The following is a 13563-nucleotide window of genomic DNA, read 5'->3' on the forward strand; positions in this document are numbered from 1 at the left end:
TATATATATAAAATAAAACCAGAAGAAAATAATGCAGCTCCAGTGAAAACAAGACTAAATATAGCAGTCTTTAATCACAAAAAAGGGACAGTGGGGCAGAGAAAAGAAAGAGGAAGAAGAAAGAAAAAAAAAGAAGAAGAAAAAAATCTGTAGCTTACTATAAGTATTTCTGTAATGTCCGAACTCTCTTTCAGTCACCTCTGCCCTCCTCTCCCTATTGTTAGTTAGCGACCCTGTATAGGGGCTCCGAGGAGCAGCTGGTGAGCCCGAACCACTGACCCTTCAGTTCAAAAGGCTTTGCAGTGTGGCACCTCAACCCACAGTGCTATGCCAGGACTCCTCGCAATCCAGTGAAAAAGAAAAAGAAAAAAAAAGCAAACCAAATAGGATACACATCCGCGTCTCCCGTATAAGGTTTCCACGGAGCGGCTCTTTAGGTTGAACCACCGACCTTGCAGTTTGAAAGCCTTTGCAGTGGTGCCTTAACCCGCAGCGCTATGCCGGGACGCCGCTCAAACCAGTGAGAAAAAGCCGAGCAAATAGTCTGCACATCCGCATCTCCCGTATAGGCTTCCATGGAGCCGCTGGTTGGCTTGAACCACTGACGTTGCAGTTCAAAAGGCTTTATAGTGGCGCTTTAACCCACAGTGCTATGCCGGGACACCTCTCAAACCAGCGAAAAAAAAGCCAACCAAATAGACTGCACATCCACGTTTCCCATATAGGGTTTCTGAGGAGTGGCTGGTGAGCTTGAACCACCGACCTTGCAGTTCAAAAGGCTTTACAGTGGCACCTTAACCTGCCACGCTACGCTGGGAAGCCTCTCAAACTAGTGAGAAAAAGCAGACCAAATAGTAAGCACATCCGCATCTCCTGTATAGCGTTTCTGAGGGGCAGCAGGTGAGCTTGAACCACCGACCTTGCAGTTCAAAAGGCTTTACAGAGGAACCTTAACCCGCCACGCTACGCTGGTATGCCTCTCCAACCAGTGAGAAAAAGCCAACCAAATAGAATGCACATCTGCCTCTCCCGTATAGGGTTTCTGAGGAACGGCTGGTGAGCTTGAACCACCAACCTTGCAGTTGCGCCTTAACCCACAGTGCTACACTAGGACCCCTCTCAACCTTGTGCAAAAAGGCTGATCAAACCCATGTCTCAGCTTGGGCTGAGTGTGTGTGAGTTCCTGGCAGAGGAAACTGCCAGCGGTGAGGGTGGGTCGTGGTCACTAGGCTAAGCCCCTACCTCTACTCACCCGAATGTAGGTGGGAAAAATGTGAGCGCACCTATTACCCTACACCAAAGACAAAAATAAAATCGGAACCACACAAAATCGGCAGAGTATACTGTGCACCTTTTTTTTCTCTTTCTTTTCCAAGGTTCCTGTGGTGTCTCTGCGGCTCCTGTTTTGTCCCGCTGCCAGGATTCGCCCAGGATGTGGGCTCAGGCCTCCGTGCCTGGCCGGCTGATCCAAAAGTACATGATTTCCCGCCTCAGCTCCAAATTCCACAGGTTATAAGGCCTCAAACCTTTAAACTACTCCTATCTCTGTGGGTCCAAGTCTTGGAGCCCCGTCATGCCTTTTTCTTGCCTGGAATTCCGAGTTATTGCTGACGGTGACCTTCACTACACCTTCACCCTAGCCGCCATCAAGCCCCGCCAGCCATTGATGTACTTTTACAGCTGTTACATTTATTCTTAAATATTTCATCCTTTGGGCAGCTATTGTAAATGGTATTGCTTGCCTAATGTCTTTTTCAGTGCTGTCGTAGTTGCTATAGAGGAATCCAACTGATTTTTGTATGTTGATCTTGTACCCTGCCACTTTGCTGAATCTTCCAATTAGGTCTACAAGCTTTTTTACTGAGTCTTTGGGGTTTTCTATGTACAGGATCATATCGTCTGCAAGTAGAGAGAGTTTTACTTCCTCTTTGCCAATTTGGATGCCTTTAATTTCTCTATCATGCTGTATAGCTTTGGCTAAAACTTCCAAAACAATATTGAATAGGAGTGGTGGCAAAGGGCATCCTTGTCTCATTCTCATTCGCAGAGGGAAGGCTTTCAGTTTCTCTCCATTGAGGGTGATGTAGGCTACTGGTTTTGTATATATGCTCTTGATTATGTTGAGGAATTTCTCTTCAATTACTACTGTGTTGAATGTTTTTTATCAGGAATGGATGTTGGATTTTGTCAAATGCCTTTTCTGCATCAATCAATATGATCATGTGGTTCTTGTCCTTTTTCTTATTTATATGGTGGATTACATTGATTGTTTTTCTAATGTTGAATATTCCTTGCATCCCTTTATGAAACCCACTTGGTCATGATGTATTATTTTTTTGATGTGCTGGTGTATAATGTAGGTTAGGAATTTGTTGAGTATTTTTGAGTCTATGTTCATGAGGGATATTGGTCTATAATTTTCTTAGTGATGTCCTTCCCTGGTTTTGGTATAAGGATTATGTTTGCTTCATAAAAAGTATTAGGAAGTTTTCCATCCTCTTCTATGATCTGGAATAATTTGAGTAGAATTGGTGATAGTTCTTCCCTGAATGTGTGGTAGAACTCACCTGTGAAGCCATCTGCGCCTGCACTTCTTTTGTTTGGGAGTTTTTTGATGATCTGATCAATTTCTTCTTTTGTTTTGGGTCTGTTCAAGTTTTCTACTTCACTCTGAGTAAATTAAGGTAGGTAGTGTTTTTCTAGAAATGTATCCATCTCTTCTACGCTTTCGAATTTGTTGTAGTATAACTCTTCATTGTTGTTGTTAGGTGCCATCAAGTTGGTACTGACCCATAGCGACCTTATGCACAGCAGAATGAAACACTGTCCGATCCTGGGCCAACCTCATGATTGTTGCCACGCTTGAGTCATCGATGCTGCCACATGGCTAATCCATCTCACTGGGGGGGGTCTTCCTCTTTTTCTCTGACCCTCCATCTTACCAAACATGAAATCCATCTTCAGCGACTGCTCCCTCCTGACAATATGTCCAAAGTGTGAGATGAAGTTTGGCCATCTTGACCTCCAAGGAACACTCTGTCTGCACTTCTTGCAAGATGGATCTATGGGTTCTTTTGGCAGCCCATGGCACTTTCAATATTCTCCTCCAACACCATAACTCAAAGGCATCAATTCTTCTACAGTCTTCATTGTCCAGCTTTCGCATGCATGTGGGGTTATTGAAAACACCGTGGCTTGGGTCCTAAACTGACATCTTTGCTCTTCAATACTTTTAAAAGGTCTTGTGCAGCAGATTTGCTTAATGCAATACATTGTTTGATCTCTTGACTGCTGCTTCCGTGAGTGTTGATAGTTTATTCTATTATTATCCTTTTGATTTCATTTGGTTCTGTTGTGACATTGCCCATGTGGTTTCTAATGTGAGTTGTTTGTGTCCTCTTCCTCTTTTCTTTTCTTGGTTTTGCTAATGGTTTGTCAATTTTATTAATCCTTTCAAAGAACCAGCTTCTTGTCCTGTTGATTCGTTCTATAGTTTTTCTGTTTTCCATCTCATTTATTTCTCCTCGTATCTTTATTATTTCTTTTCTTTTGGTGACTGTAGGTTACCTCTTCTGGTCTGTTTCTAATTGTTGGAGATGCTGTGTTAATGTGGTGATTTTGGCTCTTTCCTCTTTTTGGATGTGTGTATTTTTTGCAATAAATTGTCCTCTCAGCATTGCTTTCACTGTGCCCCAAAGATTTTGGTATGTTGTATTTTCATTCTTGTTTGTTTCTAGGAACTTTGTGAATTCATGTTTTATTTCTTCTTTTACCCAGTCGCTTTTCAGCATGGTGGTATTCAGTTTCGATGTGTTCGACTTTATTTCCTTGGTCTTCTTATTGTTTATTTCTAGTTTTATAGCACTGTGGTCTGCAAAGTTGCTTTATAGTATTTTGATGTTTGTAAATTTATAGAGGCTTGCTTTGTGATCTAACACGTGGCCAATTCTGGAAAATGTTCTATGTGCACTGGAGAAGAATGTATATCGTGTTGTTGTGGGTTTGAATGCTCTGTACACATCTATGAGGTCAAGTTAGTTGATTGTGTTGTTTAATTCTTCTATAATTTTGTCGAGTTTCTTTCTGGTTGTTCTGTAGCTTTTCAAAAGTGGTGTATTAAAATCTCCCACTACAATTGTATATTTATCTTCAATTCGAGAAAAGTTTGCTTCATATATCATGGTGCTCTTTCATTGGGAGCATTGATATTTATTATGGTTATGTCGTTTTGCTCAATTGACCCTTTGATCATGAGATAGTGTCCTTATTTGTCTCTTATGCTTGTTTTTGTCTTAAAGTTTACTTTGTCAGAGATTAGTATTGCCACTCATACTTGTTAATTGTTGCAATTAGCTTGGTACATTTTTTCCCATCCTATAACTTTTAGTCTGTTTTTGTCTTGCAGGCAGCTTATTGAAGGGTCTTGTTTTCTTATCCAATCTGCCACTCTCTGTCTCTTCACTGGTGCATTCAATTCATTGACATTCAATATATTTATCAATAGGTATGAATTACTTGCTGCCATTATGTTAATTTTTTGGTAGAGCTGTTCGTTCCTTTGTTCTGTATGCCTTCTTGTGCTGAGTTTGTGTTTTTTGTGCTATTTCTTAGTTTCTTCTTAGTTTTCATGTTTGCTTGTTCTGCTTGGATGTTCATTTTCATGGTAAGTTGTGAAGTATTAACTTTCTTTTGGGTTACCTGATAGTTCATTAACTTTTCTCTCCATTTAAGAGAATCCACTGTATCCTGTAATCTACCTGATAGCCTCACCACCTGGATTTCTGTTGCTACGTTATTCCTTCTTTGACATTGATATAAGTTTGATCATCGGTTGACCTCCCATCTCCTTTTAGTTCGTTGTTGTAGTTTTGTTCTGGACTCCGCTGTTGACTGAGTTCCAGGTGGTGTTGCCACGCCTGTCAATCTCTGATTGTTGTCTGTTCTTGTTGGTTTTCAGTCCAAAGAACTACCCTTAGGATGTTTTGAAGTGCTGGAATGCTTTTGATAAAATCTCTTAGCTTCTGTTTATCCTGAAATGTTTGATTGCACCTTCGTATTTGATTGATCATTTTGCTGGGTAGACAATTCTTGGTTGGTAGTTTTTTTCTTTTAGGGTTTTGTATATGTCTCCTGTAGTGGTTATGAATCAGGCTGTGAACCGCAAGGTCAGCAGTTTGAAACTACCAGCTGTTCTGCGGGAGGAAGATGAGGCTTTTTGCTCCCGTAAAGATTTACAGCCTCGGAAACCCTGTACAGGGTCGCTATGAGTTGGAACTGACTCCACAGCATATAACAACAACAACATATGTCTCTCCATTGCCTTCTTGCCTGCATGGTTTGCGCTGAATAGTCAGAGCTTAATCTGATTTACTTGCCTTTGTAGGTGACACTTCTCTTCTTCCTGGCCACTTTTAGAGTTCTCTCCTTGTGTTTGATTTTGGAGAGCTTGATTATTATATGTCTTAGGGTCTATTATTATATTCTTTTGGGGTCTATCCTTCCTGGAGTTCATTCGGCTTCTTGAATATTTATCTTCTCATCTTTCAAGATGTTAGGGAAATTTTCTTCCAGGAGCTCTTAACTATCTCCTCTGTGGACTTCTCTGATTCTTCCTGTTCCAGAATGGCAGTAATTCTTAAGTTGTTCCTCTTCATGTTATCCATCATGAATCTTAGACTCTCTTCAGATTTTTTTTTCCTCTTCAGCTTACTCTTCTATCTTAGCAGTATTGAGAGATTTGTCTTTCAGCTCTCTAATCCTGGCTTCCATCTCTTCTATTCTGCTCTTTTCCCCTTTCAGTGTATTGTCCTTTTCTGATATTTTATTATTAATCATCTGGACCTGTTTTTGCAGGTTTTGAATTGTTTCCAATGCTGTATCAATCTTGTTTGATTGCTCTTGCATTACTTTTCTGACTTCTTCCTTGTTATCCTCCACCCCTTTTTGGAGCATTTGAATTTATTTCCTTATCATTCTTCTGAATTCTTTCTCAGGCAAATCCAAATCCTGCTCTTCCTCTTCTGGGGAGCCTTTGTCTGTCTTCAGCGCATTTGTCTCAGTTACTCTATTCTGTTTTTGGACATGTTTTGAGATCGTTTGGTGTGTTTGAGAGCTTTTATTTGTCATTTCCAATAGTTATGTGGGTTTTTTAATGCTTAAATGGATGTTTATTGTTGTGTTATTAAGTTTACTGGGTGTCTCCTGGTAGATATGATCAAGAGATTGGCTTCCCTTTTCATATGTAATGTTTAGCAGCTGTTATTAGCTCTTGTCTCATGGTGGAATATTATGGTGTGTGCTTGTAGCTTTGCTATATGGCCACGATTGTGGTCTTTTCTTGGGTAATGTAGGGAGAAAAAGATCTCACCTCCAGGAAAAAATGTGTGATCAAAAGGCCCAAAAGTAGAAGCAAAATAAAAGCAGAGATAAGACCCTCCACTTTGAAACAAATATAAAATTGTGTGTGTGCACCATAGAAGCCTTCAGTAGTGGGTTGGGATGTCCACTTAATCAGACCCCTCCCTTCGTCACCATCGTAGAGGTATGCAGATAGATACTGAGAAGTTAGTGGGAGAAAAATTGTTTACTATTTTTGTCTCTGAAGGTCAGTTAAATATCTGCATGGTCACAACATAATTCTTGAAATAGTTGTATCTTATATGTTGGGGTTTTACAGATTGTTCCTAAGGTTTGTCTGTCAGGCCAAACCTGCTTTTTTTTTCTTCTTTTTTTTGTTTATTATATGATAGTTTACATGGGAGAACATTAGTTTTACACTCATTCTATCGTATATCATTTCATTGCCAAGGTTACAATCCCCTCCAAGCATCATCAGTCAACCAAAGGGTATACCCTGCAAACCTGCCCCCTACACTACCCCCCTCCCACCCCAGTTGTCAGCACACAGTCGCTCTCCCTCTCTGGATCTCAAGTCCCTAGCTGCTCCATTGCTCCACGTTATCGTCTCTGCCTCCATCTCAGGCATCACTGCTTCTCTGGGTAGGGTCCCGCTCTTGCCTCTTCTCCGTTGATGGTCCTAGGGACCTCCGCTCCTAGACTGGAAAGTTAATCATTCCCTTCCTTGCTATAAAATGTCTACCTTTACATTTCCAACCCTCACAATCGGTCCTGATAACAATTATTCACTATTGTATCACCAGAGACCCATCTGCATTTCATTTCACCAGCTTTCCCTAGACAGATTGGATGCTACTCACTGGAGATTCTGTTTTCCTCCAATTTTTCTCCCACTAACTTCTCAGTATCTATCTGCACACCTCTATGATGGTGATGAGGGGAGGGGCCTGATTGAGTGGACATCCCAACCCACTACTGGAAGCTTCTATGGTGCACGCACATAGGTTCCCTCTTGAAAGCTTGTAATCACTTCTTGCCTTTGTAGCCCCCCTCTCCCATTTTGGGTAGCCAATGTCCAAGCTGCCCATCCCTGTCTACTCTATATGTGGAGGGGGTGGAAATGATTCTTGCTGTAAGGATTTGTTCCCTCTTTTGAGCTACTACATCCATAGGTGTAGGTCAAGTTCATCAAATTGTATCAGATTATTCTTTTTTTCCTCTTTTTTCTTCTTCTGGTTGAGCTCTAATCATCCAGTCATTGAAGCCAGGACAAGTGGGTATTATCTGCAAGTGTGGGTGTTCTTGTGCCTATGCCCTCTCTTTTTGTCAGCTGAACACTTTACTTGCCACACTGTAGGGCTTACCTGGCCATTTCATTGCTGTTTTTCCCTCACTTCCCCTTATTGGTGGTAAGTGAGGTCACCAATCAGAGCGTGTATTCCCATTGAGTCTTATTCTTGGAAGGGGTTTGCACAAGGGGACCCGACCACTTGACTTGATGTTTCCTGGGCAAGCAACTTGTTTGTTCTTGTAGTAACAGTTGATCTGCCTCTATTGTTTTGTATTTTTCCTGCAGGTCTTTGTTTCAAGAAGTATCTTCTGTTCTTCTAGCTGCTCCAGGCTGGTCTGCTCATCCTTTCAAGTGGAAATTTGTCATCTCTGGAGATCTGGATGTGGTTCAGGCTTCTACCTATGGTCTTATGTATTTCCAAGGCTCCACAGGAAGCCTCCTTCCCTGGGCACGTTGTAGCCCCATTTTAGGTATTCCAATCAGTTATAGGCAGCAGACAGACTTATAAGCTTTCTATGGTGATGTTTCTGACTATTCCTTTCTCTCCCCCTCCAGTGTCTATTTTATAATATAATGCAAGGAAAACCACGATTCAAAAGATAGCCAAGCATCTTAACATTATTCCCCACTTTTCCCCATTCCAACCATGTCTCAATCTCTGTATCCCAGAGTCCTGTAGTTTCAAGGTTGTGCATACATCATTCTTTACCTCTATCCTACTTAGCCCATTCAAACATGCCTAATTGTTCTCCCATCTGCTTTGTTCTTCCATTCCCCTCTCCTTACTTGTATATTGCCCCCCTCCCCAGCACCCAAACTTTCCTGTGTCTAATCCCTGCCATGTTCTCCACCTTCCCCTCCCTCCCCTCACCTACCCCCAACATCCTAGCAATCAACAAAGAATTCCCCTCCCCCCTTTAATATGGGTTCTTTTTCTTAGTCTTTTACAGTAGTGGTCCTATGCAGTATTTCTCTTTTTGTGACTGACTAATTTCACTCAACATAATGCCCTCAAGGTTCATCCATGTTATGCGGTGGCTTGCAGCTTCCTTGTTGTTCTTCAAGGTAGCATAATATTCCATTGTGTGTATATACCACAGTTTGTTTATCCATTCTTCAGTTGATGGGAACTTTGACTGCCTCCATCTTTGTGCTATTGTAAATAGTGCTGCTATGAACATTAGTGTGCATATATCTTCTCGGATTGTGGCTCTTTTTTCTTGTGGGTAAATATCAAGTAGAGGAATTGCTGGATCATAAGGTATTTCTATTTTTAACCTTCTGAGGAAATGCCTTAATGCTTTTCAGAGACAAGCCTGCTTTTTTTCTTTCTGGGTAGGCAGTGGTTAATTGTCCCACACAAATTAACTTTAGGGCTGGGACCTACAGGCAGAAGTCAAAAGCAGCAGCCAAAGGATTTGCCCTTGACCGATGGGGCTCTTTCTCTCTGTCCCGTGGGAAAGCTGTGGTCTCAATGCTGGACTTTTTTTGGGGTGCACACCCACCCACCTGAAGGTGTCCAGGATGGGCAAAGAAGGCACAGTAGGGAAGGGGAGGCAACAAAACGTGTTCAGTCCCTCCACAACTTCTTTTGCAAATGTTTCTTTACTGCTTTTAGCACAAGTTTCCTGTGTTGGTGTGTTTGTAGTCCCGCCCTCTGACTTCTGCCCAGGCGTTATGGCTGAGTCCCGTGCCGATCTAACACACAATGTTTTCCTTTATACCATGATTTTTCCACTAGTGATTGTGGGAAACAGACGGCCAGACCTTTATGCTAGATCCAGAGCTCTGGTGTAGTTTTGTGAGAGCCGCGTCTCAGGTTTTTCAGCCCCTCCCCCAATGGAGCCTGTCCTACTTGACTCTGCTCTGTAGCCGCCAACTGGAAGTCCCATCCTGTTTGGGTTTTAAACTCTCTTTCCCTCTCCACACCCCTTGTTTTCTGGCCTTTTCTGTATTAAAAAACAAACAAACAAACAAAACCAGCTCAGGGCTGGCTCTTGAGCTAGAGTATCTGTGTGCATGCGTGGCAGAAGAACCCACCAGTGGTGAGGGTGGAGGGTGTCCACTCACTCAGGCACCCTCTCTAGTCACCAAAATGGAGGTGCTTAAACAGTTGGGGGATGGGGCAATGAACACATACCAAAAAAAAAAAAAAAGAAAATCAGAACAAAGCAAAACTGACAAAGTATATTGTCCACCTTTGCACCGAGGTTCCCATGGCATTTTCCCATGGTGTGTCTGGTCCCCCACTTGGTCTTGCCACTTGGTGTCACCCAAATTGTTGTCTCTGGGCCCCTGAGCCCGGCAGATTCAAAAGTACATGATTTCTTACTTTCGCTACAAGTTCTATACACTTTCAAAGTTTAAAAATATTCCTACCTATGTGGTTCTGTGGTTTGGAGCTCCGCTGTGAATCTGCTTTGCCTGATATTCTGTGGTATTGCTGATGGCGAACTTCACTGCATCTCCACTCTAGCTGCCATCAAGCCCCGCCTCTCTCTTCTAGTCACTTTAGCTTCTCCATGTTCAAGAGCAAGTTTCAGAGTCTCTTCTGACATCCATTTTGGTCTTTTTTTCCCTGTCTTTTTAATGACCTTTGCTTTCGTCCTGTATGATGTTCTTGATGTCATCCCACAATTCCTCTGGTCTTCTTTCATTAGTGTTTAATGCCTCAAATCTCTTCTTGTGAAGATCTCTAAATTTAAGTAGGATCTACTCAATGTCTCTGATAGGGTAGTGGTTATGAGTTACGCTACTAACCTCAAGGTCAGCAGTTCCAAACTACCAGCCATTCTACAGGAGACAGATGAGGCTTTCTGCTCCCTTAAAGATTTACAGCCCTGGAAGCCCTATGCATTGCCGCTATGAGTCAGAACAGACTCCATGGCACACCACCACCACCATCATACTCACTGTCACATTTTGTCTGTTGTAGAGTGGTTTAATTTTCTTCAGCTTCAGTCTCAACTTGCATATGAGCAATTGATGATCTGTTCCATAGTCAGCCCTGGTCTTGTTTTGGCTAATGATATTGATCTTCTCTTCCCATAAATGTAGTCAATTTGATTGCTGTGTATGCCACCTGGTGAGGTATATGTGTATGTTGTTGTTATGTGCTGTGGAGTTGATTCCAACTCATAGTAACTCTGTACAGAGTTTCCGAGGCTGTAAATCTTTACGGGAGCAGAAAGTCTCATCTTTCTCCCATGGAACCACTGGTAGCTTTGAACTGCTGACCCTGAGGTTCGCAGCCTGACTCATAACCACTATGCTACCAGAGCTCCTTATATGTGTATAGTCACTACATATATTTTTATATATGTATAGTCACTACACGAAGTCCTGGTGTGGCACTGTGTGTCAATGCGCCGGACTGCAAAGCTGTTTGAACTGCAAGGTAGGCAGTTCAAGCTCACCAACTGCTCCTCAGAAACCTTATACAGGGTTGCTATGGGTTGGAACCGACTCGATGGTACTTAACAACAACAACATAGTCACTATACACACACACACACACACACACACACACACACACAAACACACATATATATATGGAGTGCTGGTGTGGTGCTGTGGGTTAATGCATCAGACTGCAAAGCTGTTTGAACTGCAAGGGTAGCAGTTCAAGCTTACCAGCTGTTTTTCGGAAACCCTGTACAGTGTCGCTATGGATCGGAATTGACTCAACAACACTTCACAACAACAACATATACATATATAACTTTGAAAAGTTATTTGAAATGAATAAGTATTGCCCTTGCAAAATTTTGTCATGCATCATTTCTATCACGAAGGCCATATTTTCCAAATATTGATCCTTTGTTTCCAACTTTTGTATTCCAAACACCTGTAGTTATCAATGCATATTGATTGCATATTTAATCAATTTCAGACTGAAGAAGTAGGTAAAATTCTTCAATTTCATAATAACTGGCTTTAGTAGATGGTGAGTAATTTGAATAATAGTGATATTAACTAGTCTTCCTTATTGTTGTTAACAGGTGGCTTCAAGTCTGTCCCCACTCATAGTGACACTATGAACAACAGAACAAAACAATGCCTAGTCCTGAACCATATTCACAATTTCTGTATATTTGAGCCCATTTTTGCTGTCAGTATGTCAATCCATCTCGATGGGGTTCTTCCTCTTTTTCACTGATCCTTCAGTTTACCAAGCATGATATTACTCTCTAGGGACTGGTTCTTCCTGATACCTTGTCCAAAGTCAGTGTCTCACCATCATCATAACCATCCAAATATATTTATTTCCTTCAAAACAGATTTGCTCGTTCTTTGGGCAACTTGTGGTATATTCAATATTCTTTGCAACACCATAAATCAAATATATCTATTCTGCTATGGTCTTCCTTATTCGTTGTCCAACTTTTGCATATATAAGAGGGGGCAGAAAATACCATGACTTGGTCAGGTGCACCTTAGTCTTCAACATGACCTCTTTGCTCTTTAATACTTTAAAAAGTCCTTTGCAGAAGATCTGTCTAATGTTTTATTTCTGTCATTTTTGTGTCTTGACTACTGCTTCCATGAGTATTGATTTTGGAGGCAAGCAAAACGAAGTCTTTGCCAACTTCAATCTTTTCTCTGTTTATCATGATGTTATTTATTGGTCCAGTTGTGAATTGTGAGGATTTAAAATACTGGTGACATAACTCCTAGAATCACAGCAACACACAAGTCACCACACAAACTGATAAATGAGTAGTGGCGAGGAGTATATTAAGGAAATAGAAATGAAAGAACTTTAAGAAACAAGGAAATAGAAGCTGAAGAGACAGGTAGCGTCTTTCAGAGCTGATGCCAAGAGAAAGCTTTTCCTTGGAGCTAGAGTCCTAAATTTGGACTTGTAGCCTCTAGAACGGTGAGAGAATAAATTTTTGTTTATTAAAACCATCCACTTGTGGTATTTCTGTTACAGAAGTGCTAGATAATGAAGACACTATCTTATAATTGACACAAGTATAAGTCGGTTCCTAATTACATCCTAAGATACTGCTAAGTTCCCAGAGTCTAAACCAAGAGTCAGAACATTCTGTGGTGTGAGACCCCTCCAAGACTTGCCATGGAGAAGGTAGCCCAACAACAAAGACACAGCAGAGATACATCTTGCTTCATTAAGTCATAGATTTGGCCTGTGTCCAGAGACACACATCTCAATTCCCTTTAATTGTAAGGAAAATGTAATTGGCATCGTGATTTTCTAGTGGAGTAGAAACTGTCTTCTTTCAAAAAAAAAAAAAAAAAAACCCAGATGTCATGGTCACTGCTCAGTAAAAGTGTCTGACGAGTGAGTACTAACAGACTTCTGCTATAGCAGTGTCACATTACATTCATTATTTTCTTAGTTGTTCATCTTTCCCAGAGGACTGTGGATTTTTTTAAGGGAGCAAGTTCTTTGTCTTCTTTGCATTCCTATCACATAGTATATTCATCCTTGTCAATAAGAATGTGCTTATTGCATACTTTTTCTCTTATGTGATCAGCACGTTTATATAGGAGGACTTCAAAATGTTTATGGAAATTTTTTCATTATCTTTTAATTCCAGTTTCAGAAATTCCCTCATCTAGCCTAGTCATCCATACTAAATATTTGTTGAGCAGCTACCAAGTGTCAGCTGCTGAATTAAAGCACTTCACAAGCATTCCACCACCAGTTACTATCAACTTGATTCCTTTGCAGGATGATCCCATATGTATCAGAGTGGAACTGTGTGCCATAGGGTTTTCAAAGGCTGATTTTTCTAAAAGAGCTCACTAGACCTTTCTTCTGAAGTGCCTCTAGGTGGACTCAAACCTGCAACCTATTAACCCCAAGCTAAATGCTGACCATTTGGACTACCCAGTGGATTGTCACATGCACTATCTTTTCTAACTTTCACAATTCTATAGGGTAGGTA

Source organism: Chrysochloris asiatica, unplaced genomic scaffold, assembly GCF_000296735.1.
Source record: "Chrysochloris asiatica unplaced genomic scaffold, ChrAsi1.0 scaffold00079, whole genome shotgun sequence".
NCBI classification, from domain to species: domain Eukaryota; kingdom Metazoa; phylum Chordata; class Mammalia; order Afrosoricida; family Chrysochloridae; genus Chrysochloris; species Chrysochloris asiatica.